Source organism: Microcaecilia unicolor, chromosome 5, assembly GCF_901765095.1.
Source record: "Microcaecilia unicolor chromosome 5, aMicUni1.1, whole genome shotgun sequence".
Taxonomy (NCBI): Eukaryota; Metazoa; Chordata; class Amphibia; order Gymnophiona; family Siphonopidae; genus Microcaecilia; species Microcaecilia unicolor.
The window spans coordinates 174,782,003-174,807,455 of NC_044035.1; the positions used below are offsets into that span (position 1 = coordinate 174,782,003).

Here is a 25,453-nt window from a genome sequence, read left to right on the forward strand (position 1 = left end):
CTAACCGCTTGGTATCCCCCTTCCTCTTATTCCTCCCAAAAAATACAGGGATTGCTTTTGCACAAGACAGCGAAGGGCCCTGAAAGATGAGCCAGCTCCACAGTCCAAACCAGGGATGGATTTTGTTTTTAATATTATTTTTATTAAAAATGTTTTGGAATAAACATCCAACAAAGCAACTTATACAGCTATAAATGAAACATTGTAATCCTCAGCCATCTCTCCCCCCCCCAACCTACCCCCCCCCCCCTTAGCATGAGAGATGATATGCATATGGCCACTGCTAGTCCATTTCCAGTTCTCGTTCAGGTGGGTTCCAAGAATCAGAGTCACTGTCTATACCACGGTGACCACTAGCCGGGGGGCATCCAAGTCAATCCCTGATAGAGACCTCCACTCTCTATACTTGTCCCAGAGTTTATAAAAGTGAGTCACCTACCCAGATCGAATAGGTGTGAGTTTCGACATCTGATATAAATAGTCCATTTTGTGAACCACTTTTATCACTGGTGGTGTGTGCGAGTTTCTCCATGATGAAGCCAATGTTATCTTCTTGCCCGCCACCAGAAAGGTTGAGGCCAAGCGATGCAAAGCTGGTGAGATCCCTCGGGGGGTGAAAATGTAATAGACAGTGTTCTGCAGTGGCCAGATAGTCTTTTCCCAACATCTGGCCAAGCTGCCGTAGTAACTCCGCCCAATAACCTTTTATTTTTGGACAGGACCACCAAATGTGAAACATATCTCCTACTGCCTTACAGCCCCTCCAGCAATGGCCCGAAATTTGTTTAAACATTTTTGCTAATCAGTCAGGTGTATAGTACCAGCGATACAAGATCTTGTAGCCATTCTCTATCAATGAGCTACTTATAGACACTCTTAACATGTAGCCAAATGCTCGCTCCCAGCTCTGCATATCATGACTGACCCCCAGGTCACATTCCCATCACTGTGTGTATTTCAAGATTGGTGACCTATGGGATAAAAGCGCTGCATAGATTCGAGAGACACATCCTCTGGCTCTCCCCCCCCCCCCCCCCCCATTGCCCGCTCTAGTCCTGTCTCTTCTAGCTGTAGCTCCTCTCGTGCCAGGGGTGTAGCCAGACAACAGATTTTGTGTGGGCCTAGGCAAGAAGTAGGTGGGCACCAAGTGTTCTCTCCCCCCCCCCCCCCCCCCCCCCCCACACACACTAAAAAAAATATCTCAGCTGGCGGGCGCTGAAAATTGATTATGTGCAGGTGCCAGTATCGTGGAGAGTAGCATTTTCATTACCATCAGGGGAACTCTTCAGTTGGCAGAGCTTGGGATCCCCACCAGCTACTGCTAAACATGTGCTACTGTTGGGTGGGCCTGAGCCCTAAGGGGGTGGGCCCTGGCTCACCCAGGCCCACCTGTGGCTACGCCACTGTCTTGTGCTCTGCGAAAAATATAGTCCCTTATCCGGTTATAGTGAAACAGATGATGGCACGGGAGGCCAAACTCCTCCTGCAATTCTGCAAAAGATAGAAACGTCCCCTCCTCCCAAAGCTTCCCCAGATGTCTCAGGCCCCTTTGCTCCCAAGCCTTATATACTGTATCATCTTTCCCCCAAGAATAACCAGGGGCGCCTTGTATAGGCATTTGGTGAAAATATTGTATGTCGGGGTAAAATTTATGGCGTATGTCACACCATGTTTGGAGGGAGAAATGAACCGCCAGGGGGGCACATGCCGCCAGGGCCTGTATGTGTGTCCTAGGTAGCCGTAGTGTTGAGGCCAATTGCATAAGTCCCAACCATTGTTTTTCTATTTGAAGCCAAGGTTTATTACTGTCAGTGGCCCACCCCACTAGCAAGCGCAGCTGGGCTGCCTGAAAATACAGAGAAAAGTTTGGAACACCCATTCTCCCCTTCAATTTGGATTGGTATAGGACCTCAGCTCGCACCCTCGGGGGCTTGTGTTTATATGCAAATGCCTTTCGTTTTAATTGGTGAAAAAAAGCTTCTAGGGATCGGTAGTGGCAGTGCCAGAAACAAATATAGAATTTTTGGCAGTATCATCATTTTTATGGCTTGTATTCTACCTAACCAGGAAAGTTCCAACCCTTCCCAACGATCTAACTCCTGAAATAGTTCCCGTAGCTTAGAGGGAAATTTTTCCCTAAATAACCCCTGTAGTGTAGGTGTCAAGTTGACTCCCAGATATCGAAGAAAGTGTGTGGTCCATCTAAAAGGGAATCGTTGTTGTAAGCTTAGTATCATCTCAGGAGGCAGATTTAAACCCATGATTTCCGATTTGGTCATATTGATCTGTAGGCCTAATATAGACCCAAACTGTTGAAGGCTCTGCATCACCACCTGTAAAGAGTTCTGAGGGTTGGTCAGTGTCAATAAGATGTCATCTGCAAATAACATGATCTTATGTTCTGAATTGATTTGCAGTTTTCTGACCACTGACAGGTCAGTTATGACCCATGAACTGCATAGCTACAGGCTCAAACTTAAAATGCCTGAGACCTCTAATTACTTGGGCCAGTGGTTCAATGGTGAGAGCAAATAGCAGCGGGGACAGCGCGCACCCTTGGCACGTCCCCCACCCCAGCATAAAGGCGTCCGACCGGGCCCCATTAATAATTAAAGAGGCCATCGGATGGTCGTATATACACCGAAGCAATGATATAAAACGTCCCGTTAGGCCCATGCTTTCCAAAACCCAAAACATATAAGGCCAATGGACCCAATCGAACGCCTTCTCTGCGTCTAGGGAGAGCATTAATGTGGGCTGGTGAGTAGTGTTTGTTTCATGTATCAGATGAATGGCCCGTCTGATGTTATCAAATGTTTGCCGACCCTCTATAAAGCCTGTCTGGTCCACATGGATCAAACGGGCATCAATCTTTGTAGACGCTTGGCCAAAATCTTGGTGAATATTATATAACCAGGCATGGATTTTGACTGCCCCAGCACAGCATAACCTCAATCCCCGTAACCATCCCAGACAACCTTCTGGTAGAAGAGAGTCTAGAACTTTTTGCTGCAAGGTATTCTATTATAACTTTGGACCGATAGTTCTAAAAATTGTCTAGATAGGTTACCATCTGCAATTAGAAAACATTTCTCCAAATTTCTCGGTGGGAGCATCAATTTTACAGCCAGCATCAGGAATTGCGTACCAAGTAACTCTCTTCTTTCTTACAGGCCAATGCAGTCAGACACATTCAACACCAGGAAAGAGGGACGGGATTTTATTTCAAATACTTCCTGATCACAGAAATGATGGGATTTTGTCCTGTCCCAAACCTAAGGGCCTTGACCTGGCCAAACAAAAGTTCAGGATGATTTCCTTAGGCATCCTCATTCCCATGCTTCTAAAAGGGATTGGTTATGCTCTCTAGACTTAAGGGATGCTTATACTCACATACAGATATATCCAAGCCATAGGAAGTATCTAAGATTCATAATAAACACCACTTCTAGTACTGTATACTGCATTTGGCCTTGCATCAGCACCAAGAACGTCTACAGATTGTTGGAGCATCTCTACACAGACTGGGGGTGCACATGTTTCCCTACTTAGATGATTGACTCTTCAAAAGAATTGCATATGACCATTTGGATATTAGAGCTACTTGGGTTCATTATAACCTTTCCCAAGCAACATTACCACTACAGTTCATGTAATTTCCATGGCATGCCTTAATTTGAGGCAAGCATAGTGGATCCTATTAACCTAAGGCCACAAGCCACACGAAGCCTTCAGAACATCATTTTCATCACCTTCCCACTCAGGGACTCGCTGTCCTGATGGATGTTTCAGACCAATCTGGTGAAAAGGATTCTGCTTCCAAATTCCTGAAATTGAGAAATATGCTGTGGGCACTAATCCCCAATTGTGGATCCATTTGGCTCTTTGTTCCTGGAGTGCTAGGGAAGTAAAATTCCTAGACATATTAAATGACTGCTTCTTGGAGCAACTGGTCCAGGAACAAACAAGAAGGGGAGCTATTTCAGATCTAGTCCTTAGTGGAATGCAGGACTTAGTCCAAGAAGTAATGGTGTTGGATCCACTGGGAAAGAGCAATCATAGCATGATCAAATTTGACTTAATAACTGGAGTGAAGTCACTAAGAAAATCTACTATAGCAGCATTTAATTTTCAAAAGGGCAACTATGATACAATGAGAAAAGTGGATTTTGAAAAAGGCTAAAAGTATCAGCTGCTAAGATTAGGACTTTAAATCAGGCATGGACGTTGTTTTAAAATACCGTCTTGGAAGCCCAGACCAGATTTATTCCATGTATTAGTAAAGGAGAAAAGAAAAACAAACAACAGCCAGCATGGTTAAAAGGAGACGTGAAAGAGGCTATTAAAGACAAAAGAACATCCTTCAAAAAAATGAAAAAAAATAAAGATCTGAATAAAGAAAACCAGAAGCAACATAAGCAGTGGCAAGTTAGATGCAAAGCATTGATAAAGAAGGCTAAAAGAGAATACAAAGAGAAACTTGCCACTGAGGTGAAAACTCATAGTAATAACTTCATAAGGTATATCAGAAGTAGAAAGCCTGTGAGGGAATCAAAGGTACCTTTGGATCATCAGTGAGTAAAGAGGCACTCAGAGAGGACAAGGCCATTAGTGGAGAGATTTGAAAGAATTCTTTGCTTTGGTCTTAACTGAAGAAGATGTAAGTGATATACATGTACCAGAAATGGTTTTCAAGGGTGATGATGCAGAGGAACTGACATAAATCGGGAGATGGCCGGCGATTTCGGAAAAGCGGCGAAATCGGTATAATGGAAAGCTGCTTTTTTGACAGCATCGCCGCTTTCCCGTCGCTTCGCCGGTGAAAGTTCAAGGGGGCGTGTCGGTAGATTAGCGAAGGCGGGACATGGGCGGGCATGGGCGTGGCTACCAGATGGCCGGCTTTCGCCGATAATGGAAAAAAAAAAGCAGCATTAAGCAGTATTTCGCCGGCTTTACTTGGCCCTTTTATTTTCACGACCAAGCCTCAAAAAGGTGCCCCAACTGACCAGATGACCACTGGAGGGAATGGGGGGTGACCTCCCCATACTCCCCCAGTGGTCACCAACCCCCTTCCAAACTAAAAAAATAAAACTAAAAACCTTTTTTGCCAGCCTGTATGCCAGCCTCAAATGCCGTACCCACCTCCATGACAGCAGAATGTGTTGTATCCTCCGATAGCCTTTCCCTGGTTGCGATGTGGCTCTCGGGTGAGTGTGACACCTTTTCTGTTAGGTGCCCTGCAGAGTCACATTACCAATGCATTGTGTTGGGTGTAGGGTACTGGGCTCTACTCCCATGGTGCTTTTCCCCCCTGCCAGCCAGGTCAGAGTGTGCCCTGTTTTGTTTCCTGTTGTAGTCCATGCGGTAGTGGCCAGTTTTAGTTCCCTTTCCTGTGTTACCCACGTTAGAGAACGTAGTTCTTACCTTGAATGGTGCTGAAAGAGGGCATTGTACACCATTGTGCCAGCTCTGACCTACTGCTAATCTTAGTACCAGGGGACTCTTTGCCAGTGGGGCACAACCTCTGATCATAAGTACATAAGTACATAAGTAATGCCATACTGGGAAAAGACCAAGGGTCCATCGAGCCCACCATCCTGTCCACGACAGCGGCCAATCCACGCCAAGGGCACCTGGCAAGCTTCCCAAACGTACAAACATTCTATACATGTTATTCCTGGAATTTTGGATTTTTCCAAGTCCATTTAGTAGCGGTTTATGGACTTGTCCTTTAGGAATCCGTCCAACCCCTTTTTAAACTCTGCTAAGCTAACCGCCTTCACCACTTTCTCCGGCAACGAATTCCAGAGTTTAATTACACGTTGGGTGAAGAAACATTTTCTCCGATTTGTTTTAAATTTACTATACTGTAGTTTCATCGCATGCCCCCTAGTCCTAGTATTTTTGGAAAGCGTGAACAGACGCTTCACATCCACCTGTTCCACTCCTCTCATTATTTTATATACCTCTATCATGTCTCCCCTCAGCCGTCTCTTCTCCAAGCTGTATAGCCCTAGCCTCCTTAGTCTTTCTTCATAGGGAAGTCGTCCCATCCCCGCTATCATTTTAGTCGCCCTTCGCTGCACCTTTTCCAATTCTACTATATCTTTCTTGAGATGCGGCGATCAGAATTGAACACAATACTCAAGGTGCGGTCGCACCATGGAGCGATACAACGGCATTATAACATCCTCACACCTGTTTTCCATACCTTTCCTAATAATACCCAACATTCTATTCGCTTTCTTAGCCGCAGCAGCACACTGAGCAGAAGGTTTCAGTGTGTTATCGACGACGACACCCAGATCCCTTTCTTGGTCCGTAACTCCTAACGTGGAACCTTGCATGACGTAGCTATAATTCGGGTTCTTTTTTCCCACATGCATCACCTTGCACTTGCTCACATTAAACATCATCTGCCATTTAGCCGCCCAGTCTCCCAGTCTCGTAAGGTCCTCTTGTAATTTTTCACAATCCTGTCGCGATTTAACGACTTTGAATAACTTTGTGTCATCAGCAAATTTAATTACCTCGCTAGTTACTCCCATCTCTAAATCATTTATAAATATATTAAAAAGCAGCGGTCCTAGCACGGACCCCTGAGGAACCCCACTAACTACCCTTCTCCATTGTGAATACTGCCCATTTAACCCCACTCTCTGTTTCCTATCCTTCAACCAGTTTTTAATCCACAATAGGACATTTCCTCCTATCCCATGACCCTCCAATTTCCTCTGTAGCCTTTCATGAGGTACCTTGTCAAACGCCTTTTGAAAATCCAGATACACAATATCAACCGACTCCTCTTTGTCCACATGTTTGTTCACTCCTTCAAAGAATTGAAGTAAATTGGTCAGGCAAGATTTCCCCACACAAAAGCCATGCTGACTCGGTCTCAGTAATCCATGTCCTCGGATATGCTCTGTAATTTTGTTTTTAATAATAGCCTCTACCATTTTCCCCGGCATCGACGTCAGACTCACCGGTCTATAATTTCCCGGATCTCCCCTGGAGCCTTTTTTAAAAATGGGCGTTACATTGGCCACCTTCCAATCTTCCGGTACCACGCTCGATTTTAAGGATAAGTTGCATATCACTAGCAGTAGCTCCGCAAGCTCGTTTTTTAGTTCTATCAGTACTCTAGGATGAATACCATCCGGTCCAGGAGATTTGCTACTCTTCAGTTTGCCGAACTGCCCCATTACGTCCTCCAGGTTTACCGTGAAGTCAGTAAGTTTCTCCGACTCGTCCGCTTGAAATACCATTTCCGACACCGGTATCCCACCCAAATCTTCCTCGGTGAAGACCGAAGCAAAGAATTCATTCAGTCTCTCCGCTACGTCTTTGTCTTCCTTGATCGCCCCTTTTACCCCTCGGTCATCCAGTGGCCCAACCGATTCTTTTGCCGGCTTCCTGCTTTTAATATACCGAAAAAAATTTTTACTATGTTTTTTTGCCTCTAATGCTATCTTTTTTTCATACTCCCTCTTGGCCTTCTTAATCTGCGCCTTGCATTTGCTTTGACACTCCTTATGCTGTTTCTTGTTATTTTCAGACGGTTCTTTCTTCCATTTTCTGAAGGCGTTTCTTTTAGCCCTAATAGCTTCCTTCACCTCACTTTTCAACCAGGCCGGGTGTCTTTTGGACTTCCGTCTTTCTTTTCTAATTCACGGAATATGTATGGCCTGGGCCTCCAGGATGGTATTTTTGACAGCGTCCACGCCTGTTGTACAGTTTTTACTCTCTCAGTTGCCCCCCTAAGTTTTTTTTTTACCGTTCTTCTCATTTTATCATAGTCTCCTTTTTTAAAGTTAAACGCTAACGTATTTGACTTTCTCCGAGGACAAGCAGGCTGCTTGTTCTCACTGATGGGTGACGTCCACGGCAGCCCCTCCAATCGGAAACTTCACTAGCAAAGTCCTTTGCTAGCCCTCGCGCGCCCGCGCGCACCGCGCATGCGCGGCCGTCTTCCCGCCCGAAACCGGCTCGAGCCGGCCAGTCTTCTTTTGTCCGCACTCGGTACGGTCGTGTTTTCGCCGTGTCGAGCCCCGGAAAGTCGACCTCGCGCGTCCAATTTGTTTTGAACGTGTTTTTTTCCTTCGGGAAAGCTTTGTCCTAGTCGGGAAGTGCTCCGGAAACCCCCCGCCGGGTTTCGTGTAAATCCTCCCCGTACTTCCAGCTTTTTTGCCCCGGTAAGTTTTCTTTCGTCGTCGGGGTAGGCCTCTTTTCGGCCTCGGTCGAGATTTTTTCTCCCTCTAAATTTGGTGCTTCAAATTTCGCCATTTCGGCTTTTGATTTCGCCGGCGTGACTTTTCCGCCCATGACATCGAAGCCTTCCAGCGGCTTCAAGAAGTGCACCCAGTGCGCCCGGGTTATCTCGCTCACTGATCGACACTCGTCGTGTCTTCAGTGTCTGGGGGCCGAGCACCGCCCTCAGAACTGCAGTCTGTGTTCCCTGCTTCAAAGGCGGACTCAGGTAGCGAGACTAGCCCAGTGGAACGTGTTGTTCTCGGGCTCTTCGTCGGCATCGGCACCGGGATCTTCGAGTGCATCGACGTCGTCAGCGTCCAGACCATCTTCCTCGGCCGCCCCTGCATCGAGTGCATCGAGGCATCGGGCCTCTGCATCGGCGCCGAGACATCGGATAGCTGCATCGACGTCGGTGGTACCAGGACCTCGTCTGCTGATGTCGTCGGACGGTGGTGCATCGGGTGGAGTGCAGGTGAGGGCTGTCCATTCCCCCGCTGGTGGCGGTGAGCCCTCGGGTGGGTCTCCTCCTACCCTGAGGGCTCCTGCGGTACAGCCCCCCCGAGATCGACCTTCTTCAGTCTCGGCCCCGAGGAAGCGACGGATGGATTCGACGTCCTCCTCGTCGGTGCCGGGGAGCTCTGGTGACATGCTTCGGAAGAAATCGAAGAAGCATCGACACCGGTCTCCTCCCCGTGTTGGCACCGAGAGCTCTGGGTCGCCGAGGGATTCGGCACCCAGCAGGCATCGGCACCGAGAGGACCGCTCACCCTCTGTTCAGGAGGTGTCGATGCGCTCCGCTCTGGACAGCCCGGAACAGCCTCCACGCCCGGAACAGGTACTGACGTCGACGCCTGCATCGACCTCTCAGCCTTTCTCTGCAGCCGCTCTAAACGAGAGCCTCCGGGCCGTTCTCCCAGAGATTCTGGGAGAGCTGTTGCGCCCTACCCCTCCGGTACTGGCGGTGCTTGCGCCACCGGTACCGTCGAGCGTGGCGCCGGCTGGCCCATCGCCCAGGTTGAGGTCCCCGACGTCGGTACCGCGTGCGGTACCGACCGCGGCCACCTCCCAGGAAGGCTCCCCGACTACGTCGGCGGAGGGAGCTTCGCCGATGCGGGCGAGGGAGTCTACCTCTCGACGCCCCCATCGTGGACGGGGTTCCACGGAGTCGAGCAGGGCGAGGTTGCAGACACAGGTCCGTGAACTTGTGTCTGACACCGAGGGTGAGGCCTCGTGGGAGGAAGAGGAAGATCCCAGATATTTCTCTGACGAGGAGTCTGAGGGTCTTCCGTCTGATCCCACTCCCTCTCCTGAGAGACAGCTTTCTCCTCCCGAGAGTCTGTCTTTTGCCTCCTTTGTCCGGGAGATGTCTACGGCCATCCCCTTCCCGGTGGTTGTGGAGGACGAGCCCAGGGCTGAAATGTTTGAGCTCCTGGACTATCCTTCTCCACCTAAGGAAGCGTCCACTGTTCCCTTGCACCATGTCCTGAAGAAGACATTGCTTGCGAACTGGACCAAGCCATTAACTAATCCCCACATTCCCAAGAAGATCGAGTCCCAGTACCGGATCCATGGGGACCCAGAGCTGATGCGCACTCAGTTGCCTCATGACTCTGGAGTTGTGGATTTGGCCCTAAAGAAGGCTAAGAGTTCTAGGGAACATGCTTCGGCGCTCCCGGGCAAGGACGCTAGAACCTTAGACTCCTTTGGGAGGAAGGCCTACCATTCCTCTATGCTCGTGTCCAAGATCCAGTCTTACCAGCTCTACACGAGCATACACATGCGGAATAATGTGCGGCAGTTGGCGGGCTTGGTTGATGCTCTTCCCCCTGAGCAAGCCAAGCCTTTTCAGGAGGTGGTCAGGCAGCTGAAGGCGTGCAGAAAATTCCTGGCCAGAGGAGTTTATGACACTTTTGATGTTGCGTCCAGGGCCGCTGCTCAAGGTGTGGTGATGCGCAGGCTCTCATGGCTGCGTGCCGCCGACCTGGAGAATAGAATCCAGCAGCGGATTGCGGACTCGCCTTGCCGTGCGGATAACATTTTTGGCGAAAAAGTCGAGCAGGTGGTAGAGTCTCTCCACCAGCGGGACACCGCATTCGACAAGTTCGCCCGCCGGCAGCCTTCAGCTTCTACCTCTACAGGTAGACGATTTTTCGGGGGAAGGAAGACTGTTCCCTATACTTCTGGCAAGCGTAGGTACAATCCTCCTTCCCGACAGCCTGCGGCCCAGGCTAAGCCCCAGCGCGCTCGCTCTCGTCAGCAGCGTGCGAATCAGCAAGGCCCCGCGGCTCCCCAGCAAAAGCAAGGGGCGAGCTTTTGACTGGCTCCAGCAGAGCATAGCCGACATCCAAGTGTCAGTGCCGGGCGACCTGCCTGTCGGAGGGAGGTTGAAAGCTTTTCACCAAAGGTGGCCTCTCATAACCTCCGATCAGTGGGTTCTCCAAATAGTCCGGCAAGGATACACCCTCAATTTGGCCTCACAACCTCCAAATTGTCCACCGGGAGCTCAGTCCTACAGCTTCCAGCACAAGCAGGTACTTGCAGAGGAACTCTCCGCCCTTCTCAGCGCCAATGCGGTCGAGCCCGTGCCATCCGGGCAAGAAGGGCTGGGGTTCTATTCCAGGTACTTCCTTGTGGAAAAGAAAACAGGGGGGATGCGTCCCATCCTAGACCTAAGGGCCCTGAACAAATATCTCGTAAAAGAAAAGTTCAGGATGCTTTCCCTGGGCACCCTTCTCCCCATGATTCAGCAAAACGATTGGCTATGCTCTCTGGACTTGAAGGATGCCTACACACACATCCCGATACTGCCAGCTCACAGACAGTATCTGCGATTTCAGCTGGGCGCACGCCACTTCCAGTACTGTGTGCTACCCTTTGGGCTCGCCTCTGCGCCCAGGGTGTTCACAAAGTGCCTAGCTGTGGTAGCAGCGGCGCTTCGCAGGCTGGGGGTGCACGTGTTCCCATATCTCGACGATTGGCTGGTGAAGAACACATCCGAGGCAGGAGCCCTGCAGTCCATGCAGATGACTATTCGCCTCCTGGAGCTACTGGGGTTTGTGATAAATTACCCAAAGTCCCATCTTCTCCCAGTGCAGAAACTCGAATTCATCGGAGCCCTGCTGGATTCTCGGACGGCTCGCGCCTATCTCCCAGAGGCGAGGGCCAACAACTTGTTGTCCCTCGTCTCGCGGGTGCGAGCGTCCCAGCAGATCACAGCTCGGCAGATGTTGAGATTGCTGGGCCACATGGCTTCCACAGTTCATGTGACTCCCATGGCCCGCCTTCACATGAGATCTGCTCAATGGACCCTAGCCTCCCAGTGGTATCAGGCCGCCGGGGGTCTAGAGGACGTGATCCACCTGTCCACGAGTTTTCTCGAATCCCTGTATTGGTGGACGATTTGCTCCAATTTGACTCTGGGACGTCCCTTCCAAATTCCTCAGCCTCAAAAAGTGCTGACCACGGATGCGTCTCTCCTGGGATGGGGAGCTCATGTCGATGGGCTTCACACCCAAGGAAGGTGGTCCCTCCAAGAAAGCGATCTACAGATCAATCTTCTGGAGTTGCGAGCGATCTGGAACGCTCTGAAGGCTTTCAGAGATCGGCTGTCCCACCAAATTATCCAAATTCAGACAGACAATCAGGTTGCCATGTACTATGTCAACAAGCAGGGGGGCACCGGATCTCGCCCCCTGTGTCAGGAAGCCGTCAGCATGTGGCTCTGGGCTCGCCGTCAAGGCATGGTGCTCCAAGCCACATATCTGGCAGGCGTAAACAACAGTCTGGCCGACAGGTTGAGCAGGATTATGCAACCTCACGAGTGGTCGCTCAATTCCCGTGTGGTGCGACAGATCTTCCAGGCGTGGGGCACCCCCCTGGTGGATCTCTTCGCATCTCAAGTGAACCATAAGGTCCCTCAGTTCTATTCCAGGCTTCAGGCCCACGGCAGACTGGCGTCGGATGCCTTCCTCCTGGATTGGGGGGAAGGTCTGCTGTATGCTTATCCTCCCATTCCTCTGGTGGGGAAGACTTTGTTGAAACTCAAGCAAGACCGAGGCACCATGATTCTGATTGCTCCCTTTTGGCCGCGTCAGATCTGGTTCCCTCTTCTTCTGGAGTTATCCTCCGAAGAACCGTGGAGATTGGAGTGTTTTCCGACCCTCATCACGCAGGACGAAGGGGCTCTTCTGCATCCCAACCTCCAGTCCCTGGCTCTCACGGCCTGGATGTTGAGGGCGTAGACTTTGCCTCTTTGGGTCTGCCAGAGGGTGTCTCCCGCATCTTGCTTGCTTCCAGGAAAGACTCCACTAAGAGAAGTTACTTCTTTCATTGGAGGAGGTTTGCCGTCTGGTGTGACAGCAAGGCCCTAGATCCTCGCTCTTGTCCTACACAGACCCTGCTTGAATACCTTCTCCACTTGTCTGAGTCTGGTCTGAAGACCAACTCCGTAAGGGTTCACCTTAGTGCAATCAGTGCATACCATTACCAAGTGGAAGGTAAGCCGATCTCAGGACAGCCTTTAGTTGTTCGCTTCATGAGAGGTTTGCTTTTGTCAAAGCCCCCTGTCAAGCCTCCTACAGTGTCATGGGATCTCAATGTCGTTCTCACCCAGCTGATGAAACCTCCTTTCGAGCCACTGAATTCCTGCCATCCGAAGTACTTGACCTGGAAGGTCATTTTCTTGGTGGCAGTTACCTCGGCTCGTAGAGTCAGTGAGCTTCAGGCCCTGGTAGCCCAGGCCCCTTACACCAAATTTCATCACAACAGAGTAGTCCTCCGCACTCACCCTAAGTTTCTGCCAAAGGTTGTGTCGGAGTTCCATCTGAACCAGTCAATTGTCTTGCCAACATTCTTTCCCCGTCCTCATTCCTGCCCTGCTGAACGTCAGCTGCACACATTGGACTGCAAGAGAGCATTGGCCTTCTATCTGGAGCGGACACAGCCCCACAGACAGTCCGCCCAATTGTTTGTTTCTTTTGATCCCAACAAGAGGGGAGTGGCTGTAGGGAAACGCACCATATCCAATTGGCTAGCAGATTGCATTTCCTTCACTTACGCCCAGGCTGGGCTGGCTCTTGAGGGTCATGTCACGGCTCATAATGTTAGAGCCATGGCAGCGTCGGTAGCCCACTTGAAGTCAGCCACCATGGAGGAAATTTGCAAAGCTGCGACGTGGTCATCTGTCCACACATTCACATCTCATTACTGCCTGCAGCAGGATACCCGACGTGACAGTCGGTTCGGGCAGTCAGTTCTTCAGAACCTGTTTGGGCTTTAGGATCCAACTCCACCCCCGAGGGCCCTGTTTGTTCTGTTCCAGGCTACACTCTCAGTTAGTTGGTAAATTTTTTAGGTCAATCTCAGTTATGTCCTCGCCGTTGCGAGGCCCAATTGACCAATGTTGTTGTTTTGAGTGAGCCTGGGGGCTAGGGATACCCCATCAGTGAGAACAAGCAGCCTGCTTGTCCTCGGAGAAAGCGAATGCTACATACCTGTAGAAGGTATTCTCCGAGGACAGCAGGCTGATTGTTCTCACAAACCCGCCCGCCTCCCCTTTGGAGTTGTGTCTTCCCTTGAAGTGTATTGTCTTGCTACATACTGGACTGGCCGGCTCGAGCCGGTTTCGGGCGGGAAGACGGCCGCGCATGCGCGGTGCGCGCGGGCGCGCGAGGGCTAGCAAAGGACTTTGCTAGTGAAGTTTCCGATTGGAGGGGCTGCCGTGGACGTCACCCATCAGTGAGAACAATCAGCCTGCTGTCCTCGGAGAATACCTTCTACAGGTATGTAGCATTCGCTTTCTGTGTACAGTTACTTCAAGGTCGATGTCAAAACTGATCATATTATGGTCACTGTTATCAAGCGGCCCCAGTACCATAACGTCCCTCACCAGATCATGCGCTCCACTAAGGACCAAGTCTAGAATTTTTCCTTCTCTCGTCGGCTCCTGCACCAGTTGCTCCATAAAGCTGTCCTTGATTTCATCAAGGAATTGTATCTCTGTAGCGTGTCCCGATGTTACATTTACCCAGTCTATATTTGGATAATTGAAGTCACCCATTATTATCACATTGCCCATTTTGTTCGCGTCTCTGATTTCTTTTATCATTTCTGTGTCTACCTGCTCATCCTGGCGAGGCGGACGGTAGTACACTCCTATCACCATTTTTTTCCCTTTTATACATGGAATTTCAACCCACAGTGATTCAAAGGTGTGATTTGTGTCCTGCTGAATTTGTAATCTATCTGAGTCAAGGCTCTCGTTAATATACAATGCTACCCCTCCACCAGTCCGGTCCACCCTATCATTACGATATACTTTGTACCCCGGTATGACAGTGTCCCACTGGTTATCCTCCTTCCACCAGGTCTCAGTAATGCCTATTATATCCAATTTTTCATTTAGTGCAATATATTCCAACTCTCCCATCTTATTTCTTAGACTCCTAGCATTTGCATATAGACATTTCAGAGTATGTTTGTTGTTCTTATTTGCATGATGCTTAGTACCTGACACTATTGATTTGACATCTTTTGTCTGATCTTTAGTTGTATTTAAGGGCACCTGGCCTACCACGGTCTGTTGTGCAACCTCACTATCCAGAAACCCTATCTTCCCTGTTTGTGAGGTATCTTTGCAAGATATCTTTTCCCGAACCATGCGCTTTTGAGCGACTGTCGGCCTTCCCCCCATTTCTAGTTTAAAAGCTGCTCTATCTCTTTTTTAAATGCCAACGCCAGCAGCCTGGTCCCACCCTGGTTAAGGTGGAGCCCATCCTTTCGGAATAGGCTCCCCCTTCCCCAGAATGTTGCCCAGTTCCTAACAAATCTAAAACCCTCCACCCTGCACCATCGTCTCATCCACGCATTGAGACTCTGGAGCTCTGTCTGTCTCTTGGGCCCTGCACGTGGAACAGGTAGCATTTCAGAAAATGCTACCCTAGAGGATCTGGATTTGAGCTTTCTACCTAAGAGCCTAAATTTGGCTTCCAGAACCTCTCTCCCACATTTTCCTATGTCATTGGTACCCACATGTACCAAGACAGTTAACTGTGAGTAAACGTGCTTATTTCAAGAAAGGACTTTTTCAGAGAGATTAGTCTTCAGGTGTGAACTGGTGTGCCAAAGTTATACAGCAGCAATAAGTCCTAGAGGCTGTATCCAGGTCCCTGGAGCAATTTTAGTGGGTGCAGTACATTTGTGGGTAGTGGGTTTGGGGGGGGGGGTTTGAGGGGCTCAGCTCCCAAAGTAAGGGAGCTATGCACGAGGGAGCTTTTCTGAAGTCCACCGCAGTGACCCCTAGGGTGGCTGGTTAGTGTCCTGGCATGTCAGGGGGGCCAGTGCACTAAAAATGCTGGCTCCTCCCATGGCCAAATGCCTTGGATTTGGCCAGGGTTTGAGATGGCCGACATAACTTTCTATTATCGCTAAAAAACGAAGCCGGCCATCTCATACCCCGGCCAAATCCAAGGCATTTGGCTGGCCGGAACCGTATTGTCAAACCAAAAGATGGCCGGCCATCTTTTTTCAAAATACGGATCTGGCCAGCTGTTTGCGGCGCCGCCAAAATACATCGCCGGCCATGTATTTCGCCGGCGCCGTTCGATTATGCCCCTCCTAATGAACAGTTAAGCTTTGGAACTTGTTACCAGAGGATGTGGTTGCAGTGGTTAGCATATATGGGTTTAAAAAAGGTTTGGACAGTTTTCTGGAGGAAAAGTCTATAGTCTGCTAATGAGATCAAAATGAGGAAGGGCACTGCTATCTCTGGGTTTGGTAGTCTGGAATCTTTCTACTATTTGGTATTCTTTAAGGTACTTGTGACCTAGATTGGCCACTGCTGGAAGCAGGATACTGGGATAGATGGACCATCAGTCTGCCCCAGTATGGCTATTCTTATGTTCTTATTAACAATGGATGTGTCCAACCTGGGTTGGGGAGTACATCTAGATGGGTTTCACCCTTGAGATCTCTGGTCTGCTCAGGAAAAGCTTCATAAGACAAACTTTCTAGATCTAACAGCAATCTGGAACATTCTAAAAGCTTTCAGATCGGTTATCAAATCAAATTATTCTAATTCAGATGGGCAACCAGGTTGCAATGTTTTTCATCGGCAAGCAGGGAGGGAGAGGTTCATACCTCCTATGTCAGGAAGCAGTTATAATATGGAAGTGGGCCATCTTCAAGGAGTGGTCACTAAGAGCCACATATCTTGCAGGGAAACTGGCAGACAAACTGAGTCAACCTCACAGTGATCACTGGATGAGGATGTAGCCCAGAAGATCTTTTGAAAGTGGGGCAATCCCTCAATAGATCTTTGTTGCCACTCTGCTCAACAGGAAAGTCTTTCAGTTCTGTTAAACTAGGATCACATGGCAGACAAGCCTCAGATGCCTTCCTCATTCATTGAAGGGAGGGACTTCTGTTTGTGTTTCATCCAATAGCTCTTACAGTGAAAAGTTTCTGAACCTCTGGCTGAGAGAGACATGGCTTCCTCGTCTTCTGGAACTTTCCTCCAGAGATCTCTAGAAACTGGAATTGTTTCCAACACTAATAAATTGGGATCAGGAATCCCTGCTATATCCTGGCCTCCGGTGCCTAGCTCCCATAGCATGGATGTTGAGAAGGTAGTGGTTGATTCCCTGAATTTAGCTTACAGTATGTCTTGGGTAATGCTAGCTTCCAAACAGTTTTTAGTAGGAGGTCCTATGTTTCTAAATGGAAGAGGTTTGCCTTCTGGTGTGAAGTTGAGGTCTCAGATCCTTTTTTTTTTTTTTACCTTTAACAAACACGGTTTGACTACCTTCTATATCTCTGAGTCAGGTGACAAGACCAACTCTTTTAGGGTTCACCTTGGAGCAGTTGGCACTTAATCATCACCAAATATAACGTAAATCCATCTCAGCTCAGCCTTTAGTTGTTCAATTTATGTGGGGCTTCTTTTGAAGTCTCCCATCAAGCCTCTTGCAGTGTCATGGGAGTTCAACATCATTTTAACACATCTAATGAAAGCTCCTTTTGAGAGAGCTATGACTGTATTGGTAGCCCATTTGTGATCAGCCTCCACGGAAGAGATTTGCAGATCTACAGTGTTGTCGTCAGTCATAAGAGCATAAGTGTGTCATACTGGGACAGACCGATGGTCCATCAAGTCCGGGATCCTGTTTCCAACAGTGGCCAATCCAGGTTACAAGTACCTGGCAAGATCCCAAATCAGTAAAATAAGAATTAATGCTGCTTATCCTAGAAATAAGCAGTGGATTTTCCCCAAGTCCATCTTAATAATGGCTTATGGATTTTTAATTTAGGAAATTATCCAAACCTATTTTAAACCCTTCTAAGCTAACTACTTTTACCACATTCTGTGTCAATGAATTCCGGAGTTTAATTATTTATTTATTTGTAGCATTTGTACCCCACATTTTCCCACCAATTTGCAGGCTCAATGTGGCTTACATTTGCCGTAATGGTGATTGCCATTTCCGGGTAACAGAGTTACAAATGGTGTAGCGTTAGGTGCATACATACATGATGTCATTCATGGAACAGATCATGGTATGTTTACATACTATGTGCATACATACATGGTGAAGAAGAATACATTATGGTATTGCATAAAGGTTCCTGAGTAACAAGTGGTATAATGTTAAGGTGCAAACATACACAGTAACATACATGGACCAGATCATGGTATATTTGTATACCATGTGCATACATACATGGTAAAGAAGAATACATTATGGTATTGCATAAAGGTTCCTGAGTAATAAATTGGATTGTGACATACATTAGGTCATCTACTATAAAGAGATTCTATTCGACAAGAGGTTTAAAGTGGTACTGCTTAAATATAGGTAGCAAGGAGGGTAATCAATCATGTGAAAGGCTTTCAGTTTTGTATAGATCTTGTGTAGTGTTATTATTTAGTGTTTAAGATGGATGATTATGGTATGCCTTCTTGAAAAGATCTGTTTTTAGTAGCCTTCGGAAGATGGTTAGGTCTTCCATTGTTTTTATGGCCTTCTGTAGTGCGTTCCATAGCTGTGTGCAGATGTATGAGAAACTGGCCGCGTATGTGGATTTATATTTTAGCCCCTTACAGTTAGGATAGTGGAGATTGAGGAATGTTTGTGATGATCTTTTTGCGTTTCTGGTAGGCAAGTCTATAAGGTCTGACATATAGGTCGGGGCTTCCCCGTAAATTATTTTGTGGACCAGGGTGCACACTTTGAACGCAATTCGTTCTTTTAGTGGGAGCCAGTGCAATTTTTCTCTTAGGGGTTTTCATATTTCGCTTTCCCAAATATGAGTCTGGCTGCTGTGTTTTGAGCAGTTTGAAGCTTCTTAATGATTTGTTCTTTGCATCCGGCATAAATGGCGTTGCAGTAATCTAGGTGACATAGCACCATTGATTGTACTAGGCTGCGGAATACTTCCCTTGGGGAAAAAAGGTTTGATTCTTTTGAGTTTCCACATTAAGTAGAACATTTTCTTTGCTGTATTTTTCGCATGGTCTTCGAGTGTGTGATTTTGGTCAATTGTGACTCCCAGAATTTTTAGGCTGTCTGATACCGGAAGGGTGTAGTCTGGGGTGTTAATGATGTTGGGTTTGTTTGTGTTGTATTGTGAGGACAAGATGAGGCATTGTGTTTTTCCTGCGTTTAGTTTTAGTTCGAATTCGTCCGCCCATGAGTTCATTATTTGGAGGCTGTGTGTGATTTCATTTGTGATTTTGGTTATGTCTTTTTTTAACGGGATGCATATCGTGACATCATCCGCATGGATGTACAGGTTGAGTCCTTGGTTGGCTAGTGATTTGGCTAAAGGTGTCATCATTAGGTTGAACAAGGTTGGTGAGAGTGGTGATCCTTGTGGTACTCCGCATTCAGGTTTCCATGGTGTTGACGTTTTAGAGTTTGATGTCACTTGATAGGTTCTTGCTGTTAAGAAACCTTGAAACCATCTTAGTACATTTCCTCCAATCCCGAAGTAGTCTAGTATGTTCGAGAGTATTTGGTGGCTGACCATGTCGAATGCGCTGGACATATCAAATTATAGGAGTAGCACGTTATTTCCAGTTGCAATTATTTGTTTAAATTTGGTTATGAGAGTGGTTAGCACTGTTTCAGTGCTATGGTTGGCTCGAAATCCTGACTGTGATTCATGTAGTATTGTGAATTTGTTTAGGTAGTTGGTGAGTTGTTTGGTTACCATACTTTCCATTAGTTTTACTATCAGAGGGATGGATGCTACTGGACGATAGTTGGTTGTGTCGTTTAGTTTTTTCTTTAAGTCTTTGGGTATGGGTGTGAGTAATATATTTCCTTTGTCCTTGGGGAAAAGTCCGTGTTGTAGCATGTAGTTCAGGTGTGATGTTAGGTCTGTTATGAAGCGTTTGAGGGCGAAGCTTATTAGGTTACTGGGGCAAATATCCAGTTTGGAGTGGGTTTTGGAGAATTTGTTGAGTGCTTGAATGATGATTTCTTCGGTTAGCAGATCGAAGTCGTTACAGGTTCGATCTGCTGGGCATTCGCCGGGGGTCGGATCCAAGCAATCCATACATTTTTTGTGATCAGTGGTTTTGAGTGGTAATGTGGACCGAAGTTTTATGATTTTCTCATTGAACTATTTGGCAAGTTGGTCTGCTGATGGGGTGCCTGTGCTGGCTGTGGTAAGCGGTGTGGTGTCTATTAGTTTATTCACGAGTTGGTAGAGTTTATGTGCGTCTTTGTAGTCTGGTCCTATTTTGGTTTTGTAGTATGCTCTTTTGGTTTGTCTTATTGTATATTTGTATTTTCTTTGCATTTGTTTCCAATCTTTGAATGTGTGTTCATTTTTCATTTTTTGCCATGCGCGTTTGAGTCTCCTGACTTGTGTTTTTAGTTTTTTCAGTTCTTCGTTAAACCAAGGTATTGAGCTGCGTCTTTGTGTGGTTCGTTTGTAGTGGTGTTATTTCGTCTAGCATGCTCCTGCATCTGTCGTCCCAATTTTGGAGATAGTGTTTGGAGTCTGTCTGTGTTAACCATTCATTTTTGTAGATCTCTTGCCAGAATGTGACAGGATCAATTTGTCCTCTAGTGGTGTATGTTGTGCATACTTGCTTGGGGTGCGTATCTTTTTTCCACCATTGTAGGGCTACGTTTAATTTGTGGTGGTCTGACCATGGTACGGCCATCCATTTTGTGTCTGTTAGTATAAGGTTTGAGTCTAAGGATAGTTTGTATGTAATGAGGTCAATTGTGTGTCCTTTGACATGTGTAGCTTGCATATTAGGTATGCTAAGGTCCCATAGTTGTAAGAAGTCTTTGCAATCACGTGTATTGGTTGAATTAGGGTCATCCAGGTGTAGGTTTATATCCCCTATTATGAGTAAGTTGGAGTTGGATACACATGTATTCGATATAAAATCCATAAAGTTTAACTGGCATTCTTGCCAGTTTCCTGGTGGTCTATAAAACAGGACCACATTTAACTGGTCGAGCAGGGTAGCACGGTGGATTCTAACTGAGGCAATTTCGAGTTTTGGTGTTATAGACTCAGCAGTTGTTATGGTGAAGTGGGATTTATAGATTAGTGCTATTCCACCTCCTCTTTTTTCTTTCCTTGTCCAGTGTGTGATTTTGTAGCCTGGGGGGCAGAGTTCTAGGATTATGGGGTCCTTGTGATCGTGGATCCAGGTTTCGCTGATGAGTACTAGGTCGAGATTATCTGCCGTGATCCAGCCAGTTATTGTTGTTGTTTTATTTACTACTGATCTGGCATTTATGTATCCCACCTGAATTGTTTGGTAGGGGTCTTTTATGTTCGTAGTTGTGATGATTTTCTTAAGTTGTCTGTTCTCTTGTTGTGTAGGTTTATTATGTCCTTTCTTTCCTTTGTGGTATGATTGTCTTTGTGGGGTAGTTTTTTCATTATTTTGAATATTGTTGTTCTGGTGGGATGTGTTGTGCCAGGGTACTCTGAAGAGGTTAAGTATTGTGGGTATATTGTTATTGTTTGTGAGGGGGGTGGTTAGTGTTTGGTGTATTAGGGATAGTGTGTAGGTTATTAGAACTAATTTGGTGATAATCATTTTGTTGTTTCTCTTTGGGATTCTCTTTAAGGTGAGAGTGATGTTTTATTTCTTGAGGGGTTTACTAGGGGTCTGTGGGGTGAGCTTGAAGGTGAGCAGAGGGGGTGAGAATGGCAAAGATCTTGTGTAGGTTTCTTTGTTAGATTGTCTACTGGTATCTAATTGCTTTCTCTGTGAGGCCTCAGTATCTTGAGGTAATTGTTGGCACACCAGGGAGCAACTGAGGCCGGTTATTACTCATAGTCAGGTGTTTAGAAGCGTTGCTTCTGGTGCTGAAACTCAACATCTCTGAGAGCTGTATTCGTGGTTAGGGTCGATGCGGTTGGAGTTCGGGTGTCCCGTTCGGGTTGGTGGGGTTCTGCAACTCTGTAGTTGTCTCTGTGTCATTGTCTTTGTGTCCGGAGACAGGAGTTGGTGTGGGAGGCCGCGATCCTAGGCTGATGGCTCCCGGAGTTAAGCTGCCATGTTCCCTTTATTGTCACACCGCTGCCGCTGCTCTACTTGTTAAACCGCATGGCGCTGTCGGCCAGGCCCACGGCGGCTCCGACTGCCTCTCTTGGGACTCCCCTGTGTCTGCGTCTCACCTTCCTCTGTCCCACGAAGCGGCCGCGTTGGATCCGGCCCCTGGTTTCCACTGCCTTCCCGATTCGACAAAGGGACAGGGAGGCGACGGTGCTGGGTGCGTGTTCGGGGTCGCCCGGCCGGCCGGGCCGGAGTATGGAGAGGCTCAGATGCCTCTCGGTGCTCCGGGTGAGAGTTGTGGAGGGCTCGGACACCTCTCGTTGCGCTGGGTAGGAGGTATGGAAAGGCCCAAACGCCTCTTGTTGCGCCGAGCTGGAGGCAGGCTGGGCTCGCGATCCTCGCTCGGTCCCCCTTGAGGAGAGGTGCAGCCGCTTCTCCCTGCCTCGGGGGCCATGATGGGCTCCCTTGCCGCCTCTGCTAGCTCCGATTGCCGCTACTTCCCAGTTCTCCCCGCGACTCCCATGACCTGCAGTCCGGCCCGTGATCCCACCGGTAAGTATGGCCACGAGGTCACTCGGTCCTCCTGATGAGATCGTCGGCCAGGTCCGGTAGTAATCGGCTGTAGCTCCTTTATTCCGCCTGGGGTCTAGTTGGGAGTTGGACGCTCGTTCCCAACTGGCCTCACGGCTGATTTACAGCTGATTTACAGCTAATTTTTCGGTCAGGGTCTATGGAGCCAACTGCTCCGTGACCACTAGATAGCGGCCATCTTGATAATTACATGGTGAGTGAAGAAATATTTTCTCTGATTTGTTTTCAATTTACTACTTAATAGCTACATATTTTTGGAACGAGTAAACAAGCAATTCACGTCCACCCATTCCATTCCACTCATTCTTTTCTAAACCTCTATCATATCTCTTCTCAGCTGTCTCTTCTGCAAGCTGAAGAGCCCTAACCGCTTTAGCCTTTCCTCGTGGGGAAGTAGTCCCATCTCCTTTATCATTTTCATCACCCTTTTCTTCTTTGCAACCTGCAGATTTGTCTATCTGGTAAGCCCATCAATACAACATTCATATAATCCAAATGAGATAAAATTAGTGCTAGTATAATCAACTTCAAATATTTAGGCTCTAACAAATTACAGATCTAATCAACTTTAAATTATGAAGTAACTTTCACAACATCATATTAACATGAGATTCCATGTAGCATCAGTTATTCCTCCTAATATTTTTATTTCTGGTGGATATAGAAAAATAGTCATATTAGCTAAACCAATAATCATTTGAGGTGGTTCTGCATGTTGCCTCCTACCCATAATACCTTGGTTTTGTCTGGATTGATCTTTAAAGTATTCTTATCCATCCAGTGTTTCACACTTCTAAAAACATCATTTATAAAAGACATTTTTGTAATGCGTTCCCAATTGGGAGCATAATATCCATTTCACTCAACAATTTTATCAATGGGACCAAATATAAACAAAATAGGGGACAATGTGGAACCTTGCAGTACCCCACATAACACTGGCCACTCACTTGATATTGATTCTACCCAAATAACTCTCAAAGTTTTATTTCTCAAAAAATTCTCAAGCCAGGTTCTTATTGTTCCTGAAATGCCAATCTTATCCAATCAGAATAGCATAACATCATAATTAACTAAATCAAATGCAACAGATAAATCCAACTGCACAACATAAACCTGAATTCTTTTGTCTGTCCATAATCTCAATTCTGTCAATATTGCTGCTAAATGGTCTCAACACAAAAGAAGCAAGTAAGATCCACAGTCAGTAGTTGCGAAGGAAGAAAATGGATCACAGGAGATGAAATTAAAAAAGCTTTTATTAAAAATAACCCAATGTAGCTATGTTTTACCTATAGAAGGCTGCTTCAGGAGCAGTAACTGCTAATTAGACATTTCATAAATTAAAAACAAACAATATAAACAAACTGATAAAAACAGTGGGGTGATCACTGAGGGGCTCACCCCACAATAGCCAGGACCCCTGCAACCAGTCACAGTGGAGTGGAGGAGTGGCCTAGTGGTTAGGGTGGTGGACTTTGGTCCTGGGAAACTGAGGAACTGAGTTCAATTCCCACTTCTGGCACAGGCAGCTCCTTGTGACTCTGGGCAAGTCACTCCATTGCCCCATGTAAGGTGCATTGAGCCTGCCATGAGTGGGAAAGCACGGGGTACAAATGTAACAAAAAAAAATTTCATACAACATAAATTATCCATAAATAAAAACTAATATTGCTGCCAGTATAGTTTCTGTATAAAATAAACTGCAGAATCCAAATTGAGAGTCATTTTAGGATTTCATTTATCAAGCTATTCTAGAGGCTTCCAGTGCGGTAATGCTGACAAAGCCCATTGGCATTGCTGTATGACATCTTCTAGCACCACTTGATAAAAGGGAAAGGGAAATGGGACTTGATATCCCGCCTTTCTGAGGTTTTTGCAACTACATTCAAAGCGGTTTACATATATTCAGGTACTTATTTTTGTACCAGGGACAGGGTAGATTTTTCTGATTGCCTCTTGGAGTGAGTCCCTAATTCATCAACCCTGATGGGTTTATGGCAGATCCATGTAACAAGGGATTAAAAATAAGATAACATACGGACCACAGGACCCTGAAGAAGGTCACCGAAACGCTGGCCATCGTAGGCCTTGGACAGATATCGAGGTGTAGGAAGGACCCGCACAGCAGGAAACAGCGGACAAGCTAAGTACCTGCATTTTGCTATGAAGCCCATGAATTAAGAGATCTATAAGAATTAAAGTTCAAGAATTGAAAGATCCATAAGAATTAAAGAGCTTTAAGAGGTTTTCGGCCGATGATGAAGAAGTCCAGCCCCCAAGGTTAAAATTTATGCTGGGGGCTTCTTGAGGTCTTTCCTCTTTATATTAATGATATCTTTATTTTAAATTTGCAAATTTAGTTGGGACAGACCTATGCCCTGTGTTTAGAATCTCCTAATCGTCTAGATATTGTGCTAACCCTATAGGAGATCACCTCTAATATTGTTTATAGTTTGTTCAGTGTGTTTCTTCTAGCAAAAAAGGTGCCGGTACTCAAATGCCAGGCCACCCTTCAGGGGTGGGGTGATCACTGAGGGGCTCACCCCACAATAGCCAGGACCCCTGCAACCAGTCACAAAATCTATGACAAGGCAGAATTGGTGTGTAGAGCCGGAGCTCTTTCATTAAAACTTGGGGACCATGGGTCAATTTTAGCACACAGTGGAAAAAGTGCCAGTATTCAGTACCCCCAAGTACCCCCTCAAAAAAAGCCCTGAGTTTGTTACTACTACAATTCGACATGTCAAGTGCGTTCGACCTAGTTGACCCCACCACACTAATGACACTGCTCAACAACATAGGAATCAGTGGTGCAGTGGCAACATGGTTCAATGGTTTCTTAAAGACCAGATCCTACATTGTAAAGATGTTCAACCAAACATCAGCCTCATGGATCTCTGAGTACAGGGTACCACAGGGATCACCAATATCACCAATACTGTTCAATGTAATGATGACGCTACTCTGAAAAAAACTGGAATTAATGGGTTTCAACCCATTTATATATGCAGATAATATCACCATCTTCATACCTTTTCAAAACAATATCACAAACATACAGGACAAAATGAAAAAAGG

General features: G+C 46.9%; 1 protein-coding gene across 1 annotated transcript in view; it reads left to right on the forward strand.

Moving 5' to 3' along the window:
* Nucleotides 1–25,453, forward strand: part of HYDIN (HYDIN axonemal central pair apparatus protein) — a 2,443,906-nt gene that overhangs the window by 2,293,701 nt on the left and 124,752 nt on the right. The gene's annotated exons all lie outside the window — the stretch shown is intronic.